Raw genomic sequence first — 10,000 nt, 5'->3', positions numbered from 1 at the left:
TGGAAGAAGTGAATGTTTTCAGATACTTGGGAGTTGACGTGTCGGCGGATGGATTTATGAAGGATGAGGTTAATCATAGAATTGATGAGGGAAAAAAGGTGAGTGGTGCACTGAGGTATATGTGGAGTCAAAAAACGTTATCTATGGAGGTAAAGAAGGGAATGTATGAAAGTATAGTAGTACCAGCACTCTTATATAGGTGTGAAGCTTGGGTGGTAAATGCAGCAGCGAGGAGACGGTTGGAGGCAGTGGAGATGTCCTGTCTAAGGGCAACGTGTGGTGTAAATATTATGCAGAAAATTCGAAGTGTGGAAATTAGGAAAAGGTGTGGAGTTAATAAAAGTATTAGTCAGAGGGCAGAAGAGTGGTTGTTGAGGTGGTTTGGTCATTTAGAGAGAATGGATCAAAGTAGAATGACATGGAAAGCATATAAATCTATAGGGAAAGGAAGGCAAGGTAGGGGTCGTCCTCGAAAGGGTTGGAGAGAGGGGGTAAAGGAGGTTTTGTGGGCAAGGGGCTTGGACTTCCAGCAAGCGTGCGTGAGCGTGTTAGATAGGAGTGAATGGAGACGGATGGTACTTGGGACCTGACGATCTGTTGGAGTGTGAGCAGGGTAATATTTAGTGAAGGGATTCAGGGAAATCGGTTATTTTCATATAGTCGGACTTGAGTCCTGGAAATGGGAAGTACAATGCCTGCACTTTAAAGTAGGGGTTCGGGATATTGGCAATTTGGAGGGGTATGTTGTGTATGTTTATACGTATGTGCTTCTAAACTGTTGTATTCTGAGCACCTCTACAAAAACAGTGATTATGTGTGAGTGTGGTGAAAGTGTTGAATGATGAAAGCATTTTCTTTTTGGGTATTTTCTTTCTTTTTTGGGTCACCCTGCCTCGGTGGGAGACGGCCGACTTGAATATATATATATATATATATATATATATATATATATATATATATATATATATATATATATATATATATATAATATATATATATATATATATATATATATATATATATGTCGTGCCGAATATGTAAAACTGGTCAATTAGCAAGAACTCATTTAAAATTAAGTTCTTTCTAAATTTTTCTCTTATACGTTTAAAGATATATTTTTTTCATTAATGTTGATGTAAAAATTTATAATTTTGCACCAAAAGGAACTTAAAAAACTTACCTAACCTTATTATAACAAAAACAATTTATTTTAGCCTAACCCAACTAAATATATTTTAGATTTGTTTACAATAATTTAATACTAAACAAACACAGTGAAATATATTTTTTTCGTTAGGTTCAGAATGATTTTGGCGAAATTATTGCATACACAAATTTTCACTTGTCCTATATGGCAAGATGAGCGTTGCTATTTAAGCCAAGATCGCAAGTTCTGCCTATTCGGCACGACATGTATATATATATATACATACATGTCGTGCCGAATAGGCAGAACTTGCGATCTTGGCTTAAATAGCAACGCTCATCTTGCCATATAGGACAAGCGAAAATTTGCGTATGCAATAATTTCGCCAAAATCATTCTGAACCTAACGAAAAAAATATATTTCAATGTTTGTTTAGTATTAATTATTGTAAACAAATCTAAAATATATATAGTGTGTTAGGTAAGACACATATGCAACAGTTAGGTATCTTTATTTCGAAACGTTTCGCCTACACAGTAGGCTTCTTCAGTCGAGTACAGAAAAGTTGATAGAAGCAGAAGATACTTGAAGACGATGTAATCAGTCCATCACCCTTAAAGTTTTGAGGTGGTCAGTACCTCAGTCTGGAGAAGAGCATTGTTCCGTTGTCTGAAACAATATGAAGTTGAAGTGACAGGATGGAGCCTTTATATAGTGCCAGGAGGTGAGACGTAGGTTGCTTTGGGAGGGCAGGTCCCTCTCAAACCCAGCCGTTCTCACTAGTAGAGGTCGAAGTTGATGGTCTGTACCAAGATACCCTTGTGTAGGCTAAAATAAATTGTTCTTGTTATTATAAGGTTAGGTAAGTTTTCTAAGATTCTTTTTGGTGCAAAATTAATTTTTTTTACATTAACATTAATGAAAAAAATATATCTTTAAACGTATAAGAGAAAATTTTAGAAAGGACTTAATTTTAAATGACTTCTTTCTAATTGACCAGTTTTTCATATTCGGCACGACATGTATGTATATATATATATATATATATATATATATATATATATATATATATATATATATATATATATATATATATATATATATATATATATATGTCGTGCCGAATATGTAAAACTGGTTAATTAGCAAGAACTCATTTAAAATTAAGTTCTTTCTAAAATTTTCTCTTATACGTTTAAAGATATATTTTTTTCATTACTGTTAATGTAAAAAATTTTAATTTTGCACCAAAAGAATCTTAGAAAACTTTCCTAACCTTATTATAACACGAGCAATTTATTTTAGCCTAACCCAACTAAATATATTTTAAATTTGTTTACATTAATTTAATAATAAACAAACACAGTGAAATATATTTTTTTCGTTAGGTTCAGAATGATTTTGGCGAAATTATTGCATACACAAATTTTAGCTTGTCCTATATGGCAAGATGAGCGTTGCTATTTAAGCCAAGATCGCAAGTTCTGCCAATTCGGCACGACATATATATATATATATATATATATATATATATATATATATATATATATATATATATATATATATATATATATATATATATATATATATATATATATATATATATATATATATATATATATATATACGACTATGGTGCTGTTCGCACCTACTCCTAGGTTGAGGGACTGATTACCTCATCTTCTGTACATATATATATATATATATATATATATATATATATACATATACATATACATATTATGCAAATTCTCACGCTTAATTTCACCTTCACTTATTAATATATGCGCCCCACTGCAAATCCAAGTCACTCTCCATTTAAATTATGCGCTCCTCTTCTCCCTCGTTAATTTATACCGTTTACACTCTCTAATCACCAACAGTTAAAATTAATTTCCTATAATTATAATAAATAGAGAACTATCTTATTTCCATGTATTATGAGAACCATTATTCATTCTTACTCAACGTGACCATGAATTAACATGTCTCAGAGAATACTCTGCCAAGGGTGCGTGAAGGAAGAAATATCTTAGTTGTACCTCCCCGTCCCCTCCTCTGATAGTCACTGATCTACGCTCACCCTGTCCAGATATCTTTGTCTTCATGATAACTTACTTGCTTCACGTCAGAATAAGCAACATTTACTACTGTGTAAAGCCGTACTTAAAAGTAGCATGTATAACGTTAGTTTAATGAATAATTAGCACCATAGCTGAGAGATGAAGAACACACAAGGCATGTACAGTGAGAGATCTATTTCTCAGTGTATATATCTGGAAAATTGAAATCAATACTGGTAACTAAATAAACAGAGATAAAATAATATTACAAACTGACTATATCAAATAAAAAGTTTCTATTTAAAGTATCGGGACTGACTCTCTGATCGCGGGTTCTATCCCCGCCCGTGGTATGGTTTGTTTGCAATCGTGTCATTACGATTTCGTAAGTCATGTTAACGGCTTTCAGGGGACTTGAGCTAGAGTTCGTCACGGCCACGCTAGCTGGAGATTCGTCTGTAAAAACTTGCATTTGTGGTCACAGTGGTGCCTATGCTAACCTTCCCGTGGTGTAGAAATATACCTAGTTGGACGTATCTTATTGTGGCTAGCTGGTCCAGTGGCTAACGCGACGGTCTGGAGTTTTTAGATTCTCTGACCGCGGGTTCTATCTCCACCCGTGGTATGGTTTATCGGGACTGCAGTGGAGGGTACGTGAGGATGACCAGAAGCTAGATACATGCCAAAAAAAAAAAGGAAAGCCTCTATTTCAGGGGAATCATCCCTTTGAGTTAGTGACCTGGGTTATTAGTCTTCCTGGAGGGTGTTCCGGGAGTCAACGCCCACGTGGCCCGATAGATTAGGGCCTGATCAACCAGGTCGTTACTGCCGTCCGCACGTACTCCTACGTACGAATAACAGCCGGCTGATCGGGTTATTAGTTATTTGGCAAGAGTCAAGTAATAAAGGCCAAAAGCACATGCATTCACCTTCAAATTCATACATTAACACTCCAGATATGAGCTTCATCTCTCACAAAAATAAATAAGGCGATAATAGCAAGCCAGAACGTGAAAACCATGAGAGCAATTAGCTTCTACCTCCCACCGCCGAGGAGGGCGATGTACTTAGCTGAGTGGAGATTAAAGGCTATCGACTGCAGAGAGCATCATTAAGGTTGCATTTACCTTGCTCAACAACAGTGAAGTAAGGTTTGATCTAGAATATGGATCTATGCAGATTTAAGCAAACAGTTCGAGGTCTCGTCCATTCCTATGATTATTCACTGACAGTCGTTCAGTACGACTTGAGTTTATAGACTACATGACTGCGAGGGGTTATGAGAATAAATGTACCATGAAAGCTTCTGGGACTGTGAGAAGAGACAGTAGGGTTACAGCTAGTGGTTTTCAGTAACTAACAATACTGCAACCGGCTGGGAATCGAACCTGGGACATTTAGCCCGGCTCCTGAGAACGAAGCTAACCTCCCTGCTGTGGACCAAGAAATAATATTTGAAAACAATTTCGCCCATTTGCAGTTATGTTAAGAATTTCTAAATCTCTTTCGTAGTGGCAGAATTTGTTGAAATAACCTCTCGGTTACCTGGAGTCCTGCCGTATGAGGAGTAACCATCTAGCTTCTGCTAGGGTACCATACTTATCTGGGATCTGGCCGAGTGGCGTAAGTACTGTGGAGGTTCCAATCCTGCTGTGAACTGAGAGATAATGTTTATTTATATACATCTATGTCGTGCTGAATAGGTAAAACTGGTAATTTAGCAAGAACTCTTTTAAAATTAAGTTCTTTCCAAAAATTTTCTCTTATACGTTTAAAGATATATATTTTTCGTATATGTTAATATAAAAATTAATGATTTTGTACCAAAAGAACCTTAGGAAACTTACCTAACTTAATTATAAAAAACGCAATTTAATTCATCCTAATACAACTAAATATATTTTACATAAGTTTACAATAATTTAATAATAAACCAACACAATGAAATATATTTTTCGTTAGATTCAGAATGATTTTTTTGCGATATTATTGGATACACAAATTTTCGCTTGTCCTATTCGGCAGAAAGTGCGTTGCTATTTAAGCCAAACTCGCAAGTTTTACTTATTCGGCACGAATAAGTAGAAGTTGCGAGGGGTGTTAATGTTGCAGTTTTATAACTGTAGTGTTAGCGCCTTTGGCAAGACAGTGATGGATTAAATAATGGTGAAAGTTTTTCTTTTTCGGGCCACCCTATGTCGTGCGATTTTGGCTTAAACAGCAACGTTCTTCTTGCCAAATAAGGCAAGCGAAAATTTGTGTATGCAATATTTTCGTAAAAATCATTCTGAACCTAAAAAATATATTTCATTGTTATAGTTTATTATAAAATTATTGTAAACTTATCTAAAATATACTATTTGGATTAGGCTAAATTAAATTGCGCTTGTTATAATAAGGTTAGGTAAGTTTCCTAAGGTTCTTTTGGTACAAAATTTTTAATTTTTACATTAACATAAATGAAAAAAAAACTTTAAACGTATAAGAGAAAATAAATATATGTTATTGAAACGTGCCTACCTATTAAGCACAAACAAATGAGGTAGTTTATTCGTGTGTTTTTCTCTGTGCATGAAAACTAACCTAAGTAAACGTTGCTCAGAGATCTATTTTAAAATGTTTGCTCTAACATTTATTTTACTGAATAATAAATGAGTCTCCAGCGACTCGTGAAACTCAGTGTTAAACACAGTGACTCGTAGTCACCTGAGTCGTAGTCACCTGACTCGTTGTCACCTGACTCGTTGTCACCTGACTCGTAGTCACCTGACTCGTAGTCACCTGACTCGTAGTCACCTGACTCGTAGTCACCTGACTCGTAGTCACCTGACTCGTAGTCACCTGACTCGTAGTCACCTGACTCGTAGGTCACCTGACTCGTAGTCACCTGACTCGTAGATACCTGACTCTTAGTCACCTGACTCGTAGTCACCTGACTCGTAGTCACCTGACTCGTAGTCACCTGACTCGTAGTCACCTGGCTCGTTGTCACCTGACTCGTAGTCACCTGACTCGTTGTCATCTGACTCGTAGTCACCTGACTCGTAGGTCACCTGACTCGTAGTCACCTGACTCGTAGATACCTGACTCGTTGTCACCTGACTCTTAGGTCACCTGACTCGTTGTCACCTGACTCGTAGTCACCTGACTCGCAGTCACATGACTCGTAGTCACCTGACGCCTAGTCACCTGACTCGTTGTCACCTGACTCGTAGGTCACCTGACTCGTAGGTCACCTGACTCGTAGTCACCTGACTCGTTGTCACCTGACTCTTAGGTCACCTGACTCGTTGTCACCTGACTCGTAGTCACCTGACTCGCAGTCACCTGACTCGTAGTCACCTGACTCGTTGTCACCTGACTCGTTGTCACCTGACTCGTTGTCACCTGACTCGTTGCCACCTGACTCGTAGGTCACCTGACTCGTAGGTCACCGGACTCGTAGGTCACCTGACTCGTAGGTCACCTGACTCGTAGGTCATTTGATTCGTTGTCACCTGACTCATAGGTCACCTGACTCGTAGTCACCTGACTCGTAGGTCATTTGATTCGTTGTCACCTGACTCATAGGTCACCGGACTCGTAGGTCACCTGACTCGTAGGTCACCTGACTCGTAGGTCATTTGATTCGTTGTCACCTGACTCATAGGTCACCTGACTCGTAGGTCATCTGAACCGTAGTCACTCGTAGTCACCTAGTAGTCACCCGTTAGTTACTACGAGCACTGACCACGCAGTCACCAACAGATGTCAACACCGACCACCAGCCAGCAAGAGATGTTAGCACTCACAATGCAGGTGCATCAGCAGATGTCAGCATTGACTAGATAGTCGCCAGGAGTAAGTCGTCAGCACTGACCGTGGAGTCAGCAGGAGCAGAGGTCAGCGAGGACCACACAGTCAGCATCAGCTTCATCGAGTTAGTGTAGAAAACAAAGACACACATGCTTGGTAACAATCTGCATCCTGATGGAGGCTTAGCCCTAACGAGGTGGAGAGAGAGAGAGAGAGAGAGAGAGAGAGAGAGAGAGAGAGAGAGAAAGAGGAGATTGGAGTTTTCTACTTACAAAGAGTAACACAGTTGCAATGCTAGGTTCGCAAGGGCTTCAGAAGCGTTAGGGAAACTAACGCCTGGTAGGTAATCGAACCCTGGACCTCTGTATTGTAAGACAACTGTTTTCACCAGTGAGCTACTTGGCACCCCCGAACCGGGAAGAAAAAGAAGCGGATTTAAGAGAGGAGGAAAGAGAAGGGAGGGAGGTGGCGGGAGGCGGAAGTGAAACAGAGGAAGTGGGCTGGCTCGACGGAGGGTAGGAGAGAGAAAGAGAGATAGATGGAGAGGGAGGAGTGGGATGGGGGTTAGTGAGGTAAATTTGGGTGGGGTTGGTGAGGTAAGGTTGGGTGGGGTTGGCTGGGTATGATAGACGTGAAGGTGTTTGTCGCATTCCCACTAAAGCTCCTGCCGTGGCTCCTTAATGCGCGCTGGCATAAACACGTGCCTCGTGAAAGCCATCGCAAGCTGACAGATTCAAACACTACGCATGTTCACGCACACACACACACACACACACACACACACACACACACACACACACACACACACACACACACACACACACACACACACATATCATGTGGGAGTTCGATACGTGGATTAGGGTAGAAATACTCACGTAGGCTGTTATACGTATAATTACTGTTATGTGGACAGAGCCCTTGCCAGCCATGCCTATCTCCTTGCTTCCACTCGTAACACTGGCTAGGCGGCTGGCCAGTACCCCGCAGTGGGTGTTTTGAAATAGTGTCAGCTCAGCACAATATGAAGACGTGACTCAAGACGGTTGGTCGTGAGTCAACGGACACATTACTGGTAACTGGTTACTACGTTACTACTACTGAGACACACACACACACACACACACATACACACACACATACACACACACACACATACACACACACACACATACACACACACACACACACACACACACACATACACACACACACACACACACACACACACACACACATCTCAGTAGTAGTAACCAGTTACCAGTAACCAGTGTACCAGTAGATGACTCACTACCAACCGTCTCTGCCTGAGTCACTGTCTGTATTCATATTGTGCTGACCACAGCAGTATTCAAAGACCCCCTCACATATGGGTACTGTGGGCAGTCAGTCATACGAGAGTGAGCAAGGAGGCAAGGTTACGGCTGTTTGGGCGCTCCCCACATTATCCGTAATTATACGTACTTCCAGCCTATGTGAGTATTACTTTACCCTATCCACGTGTTCGAATCCCACATGATAAATGGTGGCACCGGTGTGGAGCGTGGAAATTAAGCTTTTAAAGGGTATTTCAAGAGGTTAGAAGACTGTTTGTGAGTAGCCGGCGGGTCAAAGGTGAACCGTCTCACCCATCTCAAGCTACTCGCTCCCCTCACAACCTCCACCTCCAACCTGCAAGCCTGTTGCAGCCGTTTCAAGCTTCCTGGCTTAGTTCGTGTGCTAATTGCTTCAATCTCCGAGGGGTTGACCCGGATTTTGCAATTAAGCCAGTCAGTAAGCCAGACTGTGGAAGTGAACACCAGTCAGCCTATCATCCAGCCTGTCTCCTGTCATCCACCTGCTTCTCCGTGCTGTGTGCATCGTTACCCGTCTTCCAGTCAGCCATTCTCGTGGGTTAAGCCAGTCAGCAAACCCAGCTTCTAACCCAGCTGAGAGAGAGAAGTAAGCCATGCATCCTCTGAAGTATTGTTTCATATATCGCTTTGTGCTCCCAGTTGGATGCCAGTTGGATGCTAAGCATGGTCTTCACCATCCCTGTGGCATAGTGGCTTATCAAGCCACCTTCGTGGGTAGTGAGTGGAGTGCGCGCCAGAGCGCCAGTGAGAGTCACCACCTCACCCACCGCTATACACTCTCCCTCCACCCACCCACCATCAACCACCTACCACCAGCCACCCACCTCATCTACCTGTGGTTGTTTGCACCCTTGTACTGGGTCCTAGAACTGTTTTGGCTCACGTAATTGGTCAAGAGATTGTAGCTGAGCACCACCTCTTGTTTGCGCCACAGAGACAAATCGTGGTCGTCAACCATCTCAGAGATCACCAAGAACCAGTGTACAGAGTCGTTATAAACCTCGTAGTATTCATAGTACATTCAGTAACCATAGTCGGCGGACTTGTTACAGCTGTGGTTTCCGTGGCCATATTGCAATTAATTGTCCTGATAGTTACCCTAAGAGACGTCGTACTGATGATGAGTACCCAGATCTTCCCTACTGTACTTATCATAGAATACATGGACATGACACATCTGAGTGCAATGCTCTCTATAACCTTCAGTACTCTAGGTCTTTCCGTGGCCGTTCCAACCGCAGAACCCGTAGAGGAAACAGATATCGAGGTTCTCAAACTAACCAGAACCAGGCTCATTCTTCCAATTCGGGGGAATTCGAGCGCCCCAGTCAAACCGTCCCATGTGACAGTAGGTGATAATGAGTACACCATCCCCGTTCACAATTCCTTTGAAGCCTTAAGCAGTCTCGAGAATGACAATCCTGCTGATGATGTTGCTTCACATGTCTCTGACATAGATGATTTTGGGGATGAAGTGGAACAAGTCTTTTCTGATGACAATCCACCTTTTTGTTTGCACATAACTTCCAATGCAACCATAGGCCCTATAGTGCAAGCATCTGTTCATAATGCGCCCGTTCATTTGTTCATGGACTCTGGTGCGCAAGTCAATATTATTAGGTCTAGTTTGTTTAAGGATA

Source organism: Cherax quadricarinatus, chromosome 46 (genome assembly GCF_038502225.1).
Source record: "Cherax quadricarinatus isolate ZL_2023a chromosome 46, ASM3850222v1, whole genome shotgun sequence".
NCBI lineage: Eukaryota > Metazoa > Arthropoda > Malacostraca > Decapoda > Parastacidae > Cherax > Cherax quadricarinatus.
This window is presented reverse-complemented; position numbering follows the sequence as displayed.